Below are 16,670 nucleotides of genomic sequence, written 5' to 3' on the forward strand. Positions count from 1 at the left end.
GTTCAAAAACAAAATGGAGGTGAATGGCCGGCTGGGTTTGGGCGGCCCGTGGATCCGACCCGTGCTTCGGATTTGCTCCAAAGTTTAATTGGTTCTAAGTTGGACCATGCTCGACCCTTCACCGGTTTTCACAGTTTTGTGAAAATCGGTCCAGTATTTTTTGCGTAATCCTTCTAACAGACAAACACGCACACATGCGCAAACGCATGCACGTATCCACACACACGCACTACTGAAAAGATTACCTCTCAATCTGCGCTGTAGCTGGGCTGGAGGTAATGATAATGTGAGGAAGTCAAGATGTTTATTTTCCCAAACCCTTACACAAACTCTTAGAGAGACATGTTCAAAATGATCCAAGACAAATGTCCAGGTACTGTACAACTTCATATGGGTACGTATGTAATCAAGTTGAATTGGATACACTCACTCATTAGTATAAATGCCTCCCACCCACGTCATGGAATCACTAGCTTTTCGGTGGCGTATGTAGCTGGCTAAAGCGGTGTTTATGAAGTGTTGTCATGTGCGTTGGGTAGTCAGAGGATCTGGGATCGAGCCCAGCGTGGGTGTTTCCTCAGCCCATGTTCCCTCAGCATCAGAGCCGGCCCTTCCATGCCAGAGACTGAAATTAATTGTTTTCTGATTGAAATATGTCCTTTTTTATCTGTAACTTCTGGCAGGAAAGGAAAATGATGCGCACAGATTGTGGGAAATGTAGGCCTTGGGTGTGTGATGGTACTTCTGGATTATTACATTACATTACAGTCATTTAGCAGATGCTTTTATCCAAAGCGACTAACAATAATTGCATTTAACGTAGGAAAAGCCAATGTACTACTACTTGCCAGAACTCACAAGTGCATCTTCTTTCTAAAACAAGTGACCAAGAGCATAATCTAGTGCTGAAGGCAAAGTGCAAGAATAGCAATCTAAAGTACAGTGCAATACAATACAATACAATACAATAAAATGCTTTAAATGGACTGCACTTTAATCCAAAGCGCTTTACAATGGCCTCTCATTCATCCATTCACACACCAATGGGGGCAGCTGCCTGATTGTAGGGTCGAACTGCAAACCCTACAATCATTAGACGACCTGCTGTACCACAGCAACCCCCATTTACCATATACCATGAATTAGCCTTTTACCCTGACTCAACGTATGATTTGTTAAGATTAGAGAATAATTCTCTTCCTTATAAGCATGCCTGATACAGAATGCATCAGTGTATGTGCCACGTGTGTGTGTGTGTGTGTATGTGTGTGTGTGTGTGTGTGTGTGTGAGAGAGAGAGAGAGAGAGAGAGAGAGAGGCTTAATGTAGAGTGTGTTGTCGTGACTTATGAAGGGACCAGATGAACGTCTACACATCAGAAATTGACTCGGTGTGAAAAAATATGTTCTTCCTTGCCCCATGACAAACATTTCATTTCAAGTTTCATTCACTCGATTCATTTTGAATTTTGCAACTTTTTATGATAGGGCACCACAACCCATTTTGGTTAATTAGGGTGGACAATTTTTGTTTTCTTGGCCACATGACAAAGCTCATGTCAAAGTTGTGTGGTGTTGCGTGAAACCCTTCAGAAGTTATGGACCTTTTTGTGATAGACTGCACCCACAAATGACCCCTTTTTGTTTTTGAGCTCCCCCAGCTCCAAATTCCAACCAAGCCCCTGGGTATATGGACCCTAGAGCAGGTGATTAAGGGAACACGCCAACTTTTGAGGAAATTAGCTTATTTGTCATCTTCCCCAGAGTCAGATAAAAAGATACATACCCGTCTCTTCTCTGTGCATGCAATAGGAAGCATTGAGACCCGTAGAGCCGTTAGCCTAGCTTAGCTCAATCACTGGAAGTGGATTTGAAACATTAGCCTAGGCTAACGGCTCAGCTCTAATGGGTCTCAATGCCTCCTACTGACATCCTGAATTAAACCTGAGGTTACAAGTCTAGTTGTTATCCTAGATTCAGATCTAAGCTTCAAGTCCCACATTAATAAGGTGACGAAAACCTAATTTTTCCACCTTAGAAGCATAACCTAACGTACGGCCATTTATCAAGAGGAAGCAGAAAAATTGTTTCATGATTTTATTTCAAGCCGACTGTAATGCACTCTTCACTGGCCTCCACCCAAAAACCACTGAGAGACGTCAGCTCATTCAAAACTGCAGCCAGACTATTAACAAAAAACAAGAGCAGAGAGCACATAAGTCCAGTCTTAGCTGCTCTGCATTGGCTTCCAGTAAAATTTAGAGTTGATTTTAAGGTAATTTTCCTTACATACAAAGCCCTTAATGGGCGAGGACCAACTTACATTGCAAGTTACATGTATATCTCCAGTACAATATTTTATTAAATTGTAATTTTTACACTATTTTACTTGATTTCTTATCTTTATCTCTTATTGTGTTTTTTATTTTCCATCTTATGTCATCCTGCTTTTTGTTTATTTTGTGTCTATTTTTATGAGAAGCACTTCGTGCATGCACATTCTCTGTTGTAAAGCTGCATTATTTGATGAAAGGTGCAATATAAATAAAGCGTATTATATTATTATTGCACACACAGAGAAGATAAGGGTATGCATCTTCTTACCTGACTCTGGGGAAGATGGCAAATAAGCTAATATCTCCACAAGTTGGTGTGTTCCTTTAAAGGCAGACATACAGTATCGAGCTGATTAAGTTTCAAACTTTTCAAAAACAAATTACTTTCCACTTTTCCTCTTCCAACATTTACCATTTACTGACATGACCCAGTACATCAATTCACTTTTATAATGAGGTTGAAATAATGAGATCTATTCTGCCGAGAGCCTGCTCATAATTAGAAAACAAGACAAGACTTCAGATACCACTCTGCAGAGAATAAAACAATCTCAATTCTACTTCCTTGATGTTTATCTAGTAGTAGTAGTAGTAGTAGTAGTAGTTGTTGTCATAGTTGTAGTAGTGTATTTTATTGATCCCCGAATTGCACTGTTGCAACATCAAAGGCAAGAATAGAACAGAATCAGATACAAATGTACAGTAGAGTACAGGATAGATATACCCATTATATATAGAGAGAAATCCAAATATACAACAGTGCAAATTTAAAAAAAGTGTAAATGTTTTTTTTCTAATCTAAGAAAAAAAAAAGACTATAAAAAATGTCTTTAGCTGACTGTAACAAATGAAGCATCGTTCCTCTGATGCAACACTGGCTGTTAGAATAAAGCTCACGAGAGACCTGCCAGCCTAATGAAAAACATGAAAAAGGGTGGGTGAGTCTGAATGAATTGCTGGTTTCCTGATGAGCTCTGTGCTCATTTAGCCAGGATACAGGGCGCGCGCACGCGTGCATGTGTGTGTGTGTGTGTGTGTGTTTGTGTGTGTGCATGTGTGTGTGTGCATGTTGCATGTTGAGTCCCATGTCTGGCAGGATATAAACAAGCATCTCTGTTGGACACGTGTCTCCCTAGGAGTACAGCGCCAAGGAGGTGACGTCAACCTCCAAGACTCATGGGAGTTTTCCCAGAAGGCTGGGGGACTGTGGAAGAGGAGGTGTGATACCAGAGAGGCCAAATATAATGGAGATACAGAGATAGAAAGAGATATATACACAGAACTATTTGAGGTAAATGGGTAGATAAATTCATATCAAATAGCAAAGCAATGGAGATATATATTACCTTCTCACAGCCAATGGAACATTTCCAGCCCCAAACCTCCCTCTGGAGTCAAACGCTCGAGATGATCAACTCTTCCATTTACCATCTCTCACCTCCATGAAACTCATCATTACCCTACCCTTCAACTCTCTCCTTTCTGTATGCTTGCCTCAGGCTCATTTCCCTCCCCTATCTCTTCTGCTCTTTTTAGTCTGTGGGTTGAAATCGCTCCGCTTCATGACATATCAATGCATGCTGTCAGAGGAGACGTCAGGCAAGTGTGTTAGCCTTGAATCTCTGACAGTGATGCTAAAATTAGCCCTCACAGAAAGCTACAGCCGAAGAGCGGTGAGACAAGTTCAGACAGACACGGTGCAGGTTAGACCCTGCAGTCCAATAGCAGGTTGGAGAGAAACCAGTAAAAAAAAATGTCTGTCTGGTGATTAACCACTGTCCAAGAGTCAGAGTCTCTTTTGAAGCTTCCCGTCATGATGGAAAAGGGGAGCATGTCTACTGCATGTTCCCTCAGCCCTATGTTCCCTCAGCCCTATGTTCCCTCAGCCCAATGTTCCCTCTGCCCTACTGTATGTTCCCTCAGCCCTATGTTCCCTCAGCCCTATGTTCCCTCAGCCCTGTTCCCTCAGCCCAATGTTCCATCTGCACCTATTATTTCCCCCTCTGTCCAAATTAGGCCCCATATTCCCTCAGCACCTACAGTATGTTCCCTCAGCTGTTCTCCCAGCGCCATGTTCCCTCAGCATCAGAGCCGGCCCTACTATAACAAGCTGGGTGGGGCTTTTTGAGATACGTGCAGACAATATCCAACAAACAGACATACAAACAAACTGAGGGGTGAAAACATTCCATCCCTGACAGACGTTCTGATCTGAGGGAACACAGGGAGGAGGGAACATAGGGTTGGTGGAACATACAGTAGGCCTGATGGAACATCGACATGACATGAAGGATGACCTTCGCTAACCTTTCATGATGCTAGTATCTATCCGTGCCTGCAAGGAATTGGAGTGTCAGATGGCCTGTGGCCCGATTGATGAGTTGCTACGTGATTTACACTCACCTGTATTGGAATTCTGTCAGATAAGAAAGTGAGGGGTGGAAAGACGACAGCATTTACATAACTACAGCACCATATGCTGTGGGACAAGCAGGGACAGGAGGTAGCCCAGTGGTGATTGATTGGATTGATTGCAATCCAAGGGAATCAAGGTGCCATTCTGAAACCTTTTCATCTCTGAAAATACAAATGTATACGGGGTCAGCCCTATGTTCAGAGGGATTTCACTGGAGGGAGTCAAATCATTTGAAGGACTTGAAACAAAATGGATGAAGGGATGATATACAGATGTACATATGTAGAATGGTAGCTATATTTATTCAGGGTGGATATTTGTGGTCATCAAGGAATTCACAAGGTCTTCTGTCAACCCCCCCAAAAGTGCCTTGGCTTACGGTACTTTGGTTTGGTTTGGTTTGGTTACTTCTTAAAGTTACAAGTGAATTCAGAATCAAACGTGGATATTCCACAAGTACACCATTGTGGTCCATTCAGTCAGAAACCAGAGATATCAAACATCAACAAACACACATGCCAAGAGTCAATGAAAGCATAAACCTAAGATATTCTGTAGCAGTGCCCACTAGGCTTCTACAAACAAACACCAGTCAACACTCCTCAACCATACTGAGACCATACACATTCTCGTCTGCCAGTCCAGTCCAGTGACAAACTGGCCCAGGAGGTATTGGGCCTTCTCTACTGAACATCCATCATGCATTTGAATCAAGGGATCAACACAGATGGGTTTTGAAGTATAAGTGGGTGATAAAGGGATCCAGGTACCCTAGTGGGGGTGGTAGGGTTAAAATCTGGCAACCAATGATTCCACAGTAGAAGGGCTAAAAAAAAGCTTAACTACCAACACGCATGAAAGGACAACAGTTGACATTTACTGAGCTCAACTGATGGACATGTTTTATTGAGGCTGTAGCTAGAAAACAATTCCTCCTTAAATCTAAAATAAGAGGGCTAGCAAATAATTCCTCCTACCATCTACAGGTACAGGAGCTAATATCGGGGGCTCAGTCAAAAGAGGAAATGGTGTTGTTATACACACTCAATGGACAGGACCCACACAGTGTGAGTCAAGACGCCAGTCTGTTCATGCAGCAGTGGCTTGAGAATCAAAGATGAGTCACCAGGAAGGTACAGTACAGTGCACACACACGCACACGCACGCACGCGCGCACGCGCGCACACACACACACACACACACACACACACACACACACACAGCTCATTTACCCCTGAATAAAGGTTAATAATAAAATAACACACACCTATTCAGAATAACACGCACATGAAGCACCTGAGCGTGAGCTCCCACCCATGTGGAGTGTGCAGGATGTGGGTGGGGGGGGGGGGGTAATCTATCGTATCAGCCTGAATAGTAATTGGGAGCTATCAATACCAATCAGAGAGTGGATGAGGAGCAGGAGGCAGTCTCATCTTCTCAGGAGGAGCCAGCTGCCACTCAGAGAGAGAGAGAGTGTGTGTGTGTGTGGGGGGGGGGGTTCATGTGAGAGAGCCTAAGAGTACGTGTGTGTATGTGTGTGTTTGTGTGTGCGTGAATGCATGTGTGTGTGTGTGTGTGTGTTTGAGAGAGATAGATACAAAATTAGTGTGGGTGAGTATGTGTGTGCGCGCGGGGGTGAGCAAATAAGATTCTATAGTGAAATCGAAACACAAGTCTTAAGTGAGGAAAAAGAAGTTGAACGAAAAGGATATTGATGGTGTACCATGTACAAAACAAGAAATGATTTACTTCCTGGTAACATACAAAATGCTTTCAGATAGAGAGGAGGGATATAGTTTCAGAGGAAATTTCAATTTTAAAAGCAATTAACCTTCCCAGGATAGAGTTGGGCTTGGGTCGTGTCCACTGGAAACCAAGGAGCCATTATTCAACATGGTTATTTATTCATGTGATCTAAGACCAACGCTTGTCCTCCTTATCCAAGTACACTGTTGTGATTGAGGAGATTAATCTCTCTCTCTCTCTTTTCTTCGGACATGGACAAAGGTTACAGATCACCTTGACCCTGGCAGTATTAGAGTCATTTATTTCGCCATTGGAGCAATAACAACAAAAGGTCACCCATGCATATTATAGCAAATGTAGCAGTTAGAGCAATTGGCTCAGAGGTTAATTTAGCTGAAGGGATGCCACTGGAAACATAATTTCTCAGTCAAAACGTCAAATATTATGACAAGTATTTGGAGGGCAAGCATATTCCATATACATACAATTCAGTTCAGAACAGCAAATACCCCTGGGAAACGTGACTGGTACCCCTACTCTAATTCCACTCTCTCACCATTGAATTTAAGTAAATTAAACTTTATTTCGAACATAAAAAATGAGCAATACACAAGACAATACATTAGTCTTTCCTTGTCCAAAAAGGAGTAGGATGAAGCTTATCGAGTCCTACCCCTATTCTTTACCAAGAAAAAATAAAAAAATATATTTACTCTATCCTCTCCATAACCATCCGCGTTGCAATCACATTTATAATCAGCAACAGTACACCATCAGAAACAGACAAAAGAAAGAAAGAATCACAATCAGTAACAGCACTGGTGCGCATTACAAATTCCCTCTTAATTTCTGTATCTCACAAAAAAACAAAAAACAAAAAAAACAATTCTGTGATGCTTTTACTCCCTAAATCATTCCACAAAGTCACTCCTCAAATTTCAATGCACATACTTTTTAGCTTGGTGGAAGCATAACATTGTTTAAATGAGGACAGATGTTACTTTTATACACCTGATGTGAGATCGCTGACTGTGGGGTCCGGGAACAGACTGCAGTGTGACTTTGGTATCAAAACAAATACTGCTAAATCAGGATCATACACTAGGTGGCTTTTGGAGTCCTCTCTCTCTCTCTCTCTCTCTCATCCCTTCACTTCCTCTCTCTCTCATCCTTTCCATGCTTTCTTCTTTCTCTCTTTCTCTCACTCTCAATGATCCTTCCTACTACTCCGTCTCCAGGAATCGATGGGCACAATTGCATGCGGAGGGAAGGAGGGTCTCTGAAGGTCAAGCTTTGAAACCAGACACCTGATTGGCAGCCGGTGACCAGGCCCTGAGGAGAGGTTGAGCTACCGTGCTGTGCCATGGAGCGACGAGGGAGGGGAGGAACGCGAGACAGGCAGAGACCGAACAGGAGAAAGACAGCGGAGAGACGCGGGATGGACAACAAGGGATGGAGGAAGGAGAGCGAGATAGAACAGGAAGAGGAGAGAGAGAAGATGGGATGGAGGTAATCAAGGAGGGGACAAATGAGGGAGCAGAAGATGACAAGTAATGTGATGGAGGACGAGAAAAAGACAAAACAGACGAGTGTCTGCATCTGTAGTCCTGCCTTTCCTTATCATCTCTCGATAAGGCTGGTCGCGTTAGTTTAGGCGTGGAACCGGAGGAAAACAATCTCATTCAGAGCTCCTTCTCATTATGACCAACGAGACGGACGAGCTCTCAGGACAGGGAGAGAGGAAGATGAGAAGTGAAGGAGGGTGGGGGGGGGCATGGGGGCCGGAGAGAGGGGTCGAGGAGAAACGAACGCAGATGCTCTCGCTCCGACCTGTCTCCATCTGCACTCTCTCCGTCTCAACCCCGCTGTCGATCTGAACGGCGGACAAACAGAGAGAGAGACAGAGAGAGACAGGGAGACGGAGAGAGAGAGAGAGAGACAGGGAGAGAGAGAGAGAGACAGGGAGACAGAGAGAGAGAGAGATACAGGGAGACGGAGAGAGAGAGGCAATGATAGAGATGTAGAGGAGCGAGACATGAGAGCGGATGTCGGATGAGGGTCGCAAAACAAATTATACACAGAAGTCAATTTAAGATAGAAACACCGTGATCTGATTTGAGAAATTGAATTGCGGCAGACTCTTTTCATTGCAAATGTCAGTACTTTGTAGCGCCCCAACCCCTTCCGAATGTATTCAGTCACTATATAATGAGTCTCTCGGTCAGAGTGAATGTCAGCCGAGATGCAGAAACCTGCCTCGACGTCAAGACTAAACTTCCTCAAAACACTCAGAAAATGTTATGAGACTATTTCAAAAGCAATGTCTCCTGTACACCGGTGTTACGTCTGTGTGTGTGTCTGCGTGTTCCCCTCTCCCCAGATGTCCGTGTGTCCTCTGACCAGGCTGCTGATCCCTCTGCTAATTGTCCATCAAGCCTCCATCAAGTCCACCTGTGTTCCAGCTGCCTCGTCCAATCACCTGTCTGCCTGTCTCCTATACTGTCTATTGTGACTTGTTGCATGTGCAGGGTGCGGGAAAGGGGTTGATTATGTTATGATTAGTCCGGGCAGTTTAGGTATCTATTCGTATAGATAGGCTAGTTTAGAGTGCAGGGGAAGGTAGGGCCATGTTTGTTTGACCTCCGCTTGCACGGTCCTTCTCCCTTCCATCCCTGCCTCTGTCAGTCCCCGGTTTAGTTGTATTTGTTAGTCCCGTGTTATTGCTAAACATTATTGTTTGTTATTGTCCATGGACATATTCGTGAATATAATTATTATTTTCAGTAAAGCCTTTTCTTTATATTCATTGTCCGCCTGCCACCTCCTTTGAGCACCACACAAAGTTTCTCTCTAGCTTATCCTAAATAAGCTGTTATTGTCCTCCATTGTACCCTCGATATTCCATCAGGGAGAACGTAACAACCGGAGGGTAAACCAAATTCAGATGACATCATGTCCTGTTTTACTGGTGTTACAATGTTTAAAACCTTAGAAAGTTTACATTAATTTACCACCAAAGCTACACCTATGTAAAAACTTCAAACATTTTTCTCCACAGACCAGAAGCAGCAGCTGCCACTGGAACACACTAAAGATCAATATCAAACCACTACCCCAACATCTCCTCACAGGAAGACACTGCTGAATATCTCAACATCTGGCAGTTCTCAGAAACCCAAATAGCTTTCAGCTTCATCAGATGAATGACGAGATCAGTAAATCCCTAGTAGTCTTCCCTGGCACCCCCCTCTGAGCATCAGACATTGCAACACACACACACACACACACACACACCCGTCCTAGTCCCACAAGCTTCTGCTGCCCCATCCCTGGGTGCCAACCTTAATACCATCCCTGCTAAATAATTCCCTCTCAAACTCGTCCTCGAGCACCACTACCCACAATGCAACTTTGCACATCTAAGGGGGGACCTTGACCCTCCATCCTCCACTTAGGGGGTACCTCAGTAGATCAATAAGAGTCAGCATGAGGCTATCATGTCATAGGTGTGGGTGGGTGAGTGTTGATACTAATTAGGTTAGGTTTACATTTCTCATCCTGACCTTTGGCCATGTATCCACGCCACTCCCTTTAAACACATAGTAGGCTGCTGTTGGATGAGTTTGTCAATATGAGGGATGTTATGTTCTCATTAGACCACTTGGCTTTCCTTTTCCAAACTACAAATACAAGAGAGAGCCCATAAAACAGGGGTCTCGCTGCGCTTCAGCTGTGGCAGGCGGGCTGGTGCTTGTCAGGAGCGGGACATCAGTGGTACCAAGTAGGGTACCACCACTGTCCACCCATGTCAGAATTCGTTAATGTCTAATTTTGTGATCCTGAAGGGCTCTCTCGTGTACCAAGTAGGGAGAGGAGTCGCTGGAGCACTTGGATATAAGAGCCTTTTATTAAGGTGCAGTATAAACTTTATACTTTTCGATGTCAGTACACAGAAAAAAGCATGAAGATGTACCGACATCGAAACGTTGTCAAGTTTATACTGCACCTTAATAAAAGGCTCTTATAGCCGAGTGCTCCAGCGACTCCTCTCCCTACTTGGTACACGAGAGAGCCCTTCAGCATCACAAAATTAGACATTAACGAATTCTGACATGGGTGGACAGTACAGTATTTCAGAAAAAGTAAAAGTGAAAGTCACATAATAGAACTGATATTAAATGTAATTATATATCAATAGCAGATTAAAAAAAAACTCTTAAGGTAAATTGGTATAGTATTCATTCAAATTAAAGTACTCAGCGTTGACCCATAAATCCAAAAGACAGGTTTGTTATTGTTTACCAGAATATGGCATCATTTTAAAAGAAACTTGTAATTTATTTTTTCCATCTAACTCTACAATGTCATCCATATTTTTAAACATAACATACATTTAATCTGATATGATGAATCTTTAAAGATGCAGTATGCAGTTGGGCTCAGAAGCACTTTTTGTTATATATTTGTATAAATATATATATATATATATATATATAAGTTAATCAAATCAATAAAAATCAATAACGTTTTTATTTGCATAATTGACTTGATCTAGACTGCACAATCAATCAGGTTTCATCAGTCTCCTCTGTTGCTTTCATCAATTTTTTTCTTCAGAAGATTTTGTAGTGAGTAACAAAGGTTTTAAGGGGAAATGTATCCAGTTCCAGTTTTCTTTCAAAAATGTAGTGAAAAGGGAAAGTAAACACATTTATGAATAGTACAAGTACAGATTTATTTTAAACTATTTGTACTTCGTTAATACACCACTGTTGTTTACACATGGTTTAATAACACAGTTTTTTCAGACCTGATATGGGGAATGTGATAAGTTGATAAGCTGACAAGCCTCATTATTTTCCCCTCTAAACACTTTACAGTTCATGTGGTCAATGAGCTGCAGGGTAATTTCCATAATGCACAAACAACTTGCCCTTTGCCTCAGAGACTCATGATTTGACAAGAATACTACGGAAGACACATGCGCCTTCTCCCATGCAAATAGTCCTTAAAACTGTTTTCACTCACTTTAATTGGCCTGCTGATGTGAGGGAAGAAAGTGTAGTGTGTATGTATTTGTGTGTTTGTTTGTGTGTGTTTGTGTGTGTGTGTGTGTGTTTGTGTGTGCCTAGTGGTTGGGGGGATTACCTTAGTCCAAACTCCACTGCTGAATTCTGAACTGATGTGAACTGGCAGCTTCTTTCACAGCTGTTTGGCCACTGCCTCACAAGCAAGCTGTTTCACTGAGGCTGAGAAAAAAGCATGAACTCTTGTTTATGGCACCAATGCCCCAAAGTGGCATTGCCTCAATTCTCCATCTTGTTCCCTAAAGAGTAAAGAGTGCACTTATCATCACGCCAGTCTTACAATCACTACACTGGTTACCGATCAGTTTTAGAATAGATTTTAAGATTATTTTGTTAAGTTTATAAAGCACTCCATGGTCTCTTCTTCCATGAGACCACTCAATGGTCATGCACCTGAATACATATCAGGAATGCTTTTAGTTATACACCAAGTAGGTCCCTGAGATCCTCTGGCACTGAACTTTTAACGGTTCCTGGAGCCAGGACCAAGACACATGGGGAGGCAGACTTCAATGTTTACGCTCCCAGCCTCAAGCCAGAAATACGCTGCCAGAATACCTAAGAATGTCTGAAACTATGGGAACTTTTAAGCAAGATCATAAGACATACCAATACCAACTTTCATCTTGTAGTCTTACCTGTATTTTTTTTTTTTTACATACTCACTTTAATTTTTTTACTTTCTAAAATTATTTGACTTCTACAGTGTAGTTTTGGAAAATTCCATTACAAAGTATTACTGTATGGAGATCAGAAAGTCTCTTTCTCATCTTTGACAAGCCATAAAACCTGAATTATGCATAGCTCATGAGGAAGGCTTATGGATAGGTGTTCAGGACCTTGCCCTCTACAATCTGGTGCAAAACTACACTGTAGAAGTCAAATAATTTTACATGGGTTTGTAGAGGGGGAGGTCCTGAACACTTATCCATAAGCCTTCCTCATGAGCTATACATAATTCAGATTTTATGGCTTGTAAAAGATGAGACATTTCTGATCCGCGTACAGTTAGACTAATGGAATTTTATTTTTATGTGCGGAAACTGATATTTCCGCACATTAGGGAGAAGTCCTGACTTTATAGTAGGCTACAGCTAATTATTCCTAAACAGAAAGCGAGAGAGAGAGAGCGTGTGTGTGTGTGAGCGAGAGAGATAGAGAGACGGGCTCAGAGTGGAGACGTGGAGTGCGTGACAAGTAGCGCTGCGTCTGGGATACTTTCCGAAATAATGACGTATTTTGTCTGTATTGTAGCTAAATTAATTTGGCTCAATGTTTGATTAGCAAGGGAAAATCTGTAACGACGTTAACAAAAACTGTATTTCCCAGACGGATTCATTGAGTACTGTAATACGTGTACGTTTTCAATTGAACGTGGAAGAACTAGAAAAACTGCGTAGCGGCTAAATGCCTCTGCCCAACAATGCCAGTTGCAGTTAACCTAACTAACCCTAACCCTGACTAACTGCTAACCTAACCTAACCTTAATGCTAATGCTAGCTAGCTAACACTAATTCTAATACTAACGCTAATGCTAGCTAGTTAAAAGCTAACATTAGTGTTCGAATTAGCATTAGCTAGCTAATGCTGAAGCTAGCTAGCTAAAGCTAACATTAGTGATATAATTAGCGTTAGCTAGCTAGCATTATCATTAGGATTAGCGTTAGCTAGCTAGCGTCAGCGTTCAAAAGTGCCTTTTGTGATGTCACGGTGACCTTGACCTTTGATATTTGAATACCAAAATCGAATCCAATTAATCTAATTAAGTCCAACTGGACATTTGGCCAAATATGTACAAATTCTGTCAAGCCGTTCTTGAGATATTGTGTTCATCAAGCCAAAAACACATTGTGAGGTCACAGTGACCTTGAACTTTGACCTTTGACCCCCACGATCTAAGCAGTTCATCCTTGAGTGCCAGTGAACATTTGTACCCAAGGGGAAGAAATTCCGTCAATGCGTTCCCGAGATATTGCATTAACAAACATCGGACGGACGACCGGCCGTATGGACGGACAACCCGAAACCATAATGCATCCGGCCAGGCTATCTATATGCGACTCATTTGACCGCAGTACTCCACTCTCCTGTTTCGTAAATTAGCCTGATCCCATTTTCCACGTCTAACCCCTGTGTTGACGTGGATGGTGCTTGTGTAGGCCTATAATGTGGGTGCGTTTGTACTATAAATGTGCTTTGAGAATCTGCTCTGATTTCAGAATGCTCAAGTTTCATCGTTAATAATACCTAGCTAGCTACCTAGCTCGTATTCTAACCATTGAGGTATGATATAACTGGAGAAGGCATTAAAAATGGCTGCCTATTCATTTCAAAGAAAGCTGCATATGAATCGCATACTACCCTACTATATAGTATGCCAAAACAGGATGTAGTATGTCCCAATACATAGTATGCCACATGCAGTATCGCAAAAATACCAGGATGTCCTACTACATCCGGTCTTATTTTTCAGTATGCAAGCAGGCTTTTCTGGCTATTCTGACCCATAATCCTGTGCGCAGCGTGTGCGTCACATGTGCGAGTCGTGACCATGGATGTATTAATAGAACGTGTATTAATAGGTCGTGACAGCTGTAGACGAATGTCGCGTTATGGACAGCGACGGATGTGGGCAAATTTCAAGCCGCAATGTTATGACAAGGTAGTATGTCCCAATTGGATGCCTACTGCTTGCAAAGTACGTACTTTCTAAGGGCAGCTGTAGTAGGTACTGGTAGTAAGAAGTAGAAGTATGCGATTCGGAACTGCTCACGGTGCATGAAGCCATTTGACGTAGTGGCCAAAGCTCGGCCAAGTCATGTGACGGCATGTGGCCCAAAAGGCTTATTTATACTTTTTCTCCTTTTTTCTTTAAGATTATAATAGATAGGGCTAGCAGAGGAAGGGTATCGTTCAGCATCAGAGACCGATCTAAAAACTATCAACTTTTAACTCATTTACCTTTTTTTTCCCCTTTTTTTTTTTTTTAAAGCCACCAATACCTGTATCGAGCCGATTTTAGAAATATGCTGTGAACGAGCCTCGGGGACACTGGGCACACGTTCATGGCTCCTGTGAACCTCTAGTTTATCAGAGATTCTGGAAGTAATGTTTATTGACATCGACTAACTATATTAGCCTATAGCTCCATTCTTTAAGCTATCAACCTGCTATTTATATATAAATGATCATGAAATGTGGTTACTTTAGGAAATCGTTGTAAAGGATCTAGAGGGTAAGTGGGTCAATGTTGAATAACTTAGCTAACATTACCTAATGTTACATTTTCTTATATTAACTATATTGATAATGTAATATAGGCTAGGAATGTTGTGTATGGTGTTGAGCAAGCTCAATGTGACCTTGTTCATACAGTTCATTCCACGACTGCAGGGCTAGGAAAGAAAAGAGCCGTGACCGTAGGGGCCTCGGAGCGACAGGGGAACCGATCACAGGATCTACAGGGCAATGAAAGGAACAGCCCCCTCCTACCTCCAGGCCATGGTCAAACCCTACACCCCCTCACGACCGCTACGCTCTGCTACCTCGGGGCGACTGGTTGCCCCGTCACTCAGAGGCCCCTGCGGTCGATCGACACGGTCACGGCTCTTTGCTGTCCTGGCCCCACAGTGGTGGAACGAACTGCCCACTGATGTCAGGACAGCAGAGACGCTGCCCATCTTTTGTCGCAGGCTCAAAACTCATCTCTTCAAGAAGTACTACAACACTCCTCCCTCCTAAGCACTTATTGTATTGTACTGTATTTTAGATTGCTATTCTTGCACTTTGCCTCCAGCACTAGATTATGCTCTATAGTCACTTGTTTTAGAAAGAAGATGCACTTGTGAGTTCTGGCAAGTAGTAGTACATTGGCTTTTCCTACGTTAAATGCAATTATTGTTAGTAAATACATCTGAAACCTCAGAACCTAACGTTAGTATTATCTAACGTTAGCATTAGATAATGCTAATGTTAGCATAGCTACCTAGCCTATATACAGTATCAATATAGTTGATGTTAATATAAGGAAATGTAACATTAGGTAACGTTAGCCAAGTTATTCAACATTGACCCACTTACCCTCAAGATATTTTCCAACAATTTCCTAAATTAATCACATTTCATGATTTATATAGCAGGTTGATTGCTAAACGCATGGTGCTATCGGCTAATATAGTTAGCCGACGTCCATAAACATTACTTCCCAAATCTCCAATAAACTAGCCAATCAGAGGCAGAGTAGGGCGGGTCTTCCTATGGTGATGTGTGATGCGCCCAGCATCCCTGAGGCTCGTTCACAAGATATTTCTAAAATCGGCTCGATACAGGTATTGGTGGCTTCAAAAAAAAAGAAAAAGTAATTGAGTTAAAAGTTGATCGTTTTTAGATTGGTCTCTGATGCTGAATGATACCCAGAAAAAAGTTTTCCTCTGCTAGCCCTATCTATTATAATCTATTTCTAGTAGAAATAAGCCTTTTGGGCCACATGCCGTCTCGTGACTTGCAATACCTAGCTTGGCCTCTTAGCCCATGGTGGCTTCAATGCGCCAAGCTGATCCTGGGGGTTTGATTCTAACTAGTGCTAATGTGAACAGTAACTATAGGAACAGTAGCTAACGCTATCTAATAAATAACAGTAAGAATGTGAGGTAGTTCGCTAGCTACAGGTAGTAGTGTTGCTGTTTGCTAGTAAAATTGTGTTGTTTGCTAGTGTTGCACTCTGTGTTGTCTCACCAAAGTTGTTTGACCCACATAACACCCCCAAAAGCGCTCGCAAAGGTATACCCCTCTTCTATCATGTGTTCCAAGGTGAACAACCAACCACAAACTCTGATTTCGGCGTATGTAATTCAAGCAGAATTGTACTTTGGTGATGATATGCATGACGTAACAGTGTGTTATATATACGCAGATGGGCGAGATTGGGTTGATTATAGCTTATACCAAAAAGGAAAAGTAAACAAATATCTAGCATTAGCATTAAAGTGACAACCAACACACAAGGAACAGTCGTCACACTTTCTGAAGATAATTTGAGGGCATCAATGCTCATAACAGTAGTAGACCATCACAGTGACTCAAAA

This window comes from Borostomias antarcticus (genome assembly GCF_949987555.1).
Source record: "Borostomias antarcticus genome assembly, chromosome: 9".
NCBI classification, from domain to species: Eukaryota; Metazoa; Chordata; class Actinopteri; order Stomiiformes; family Stomiidae; genus Borostomias; species Borostomias antarcticus.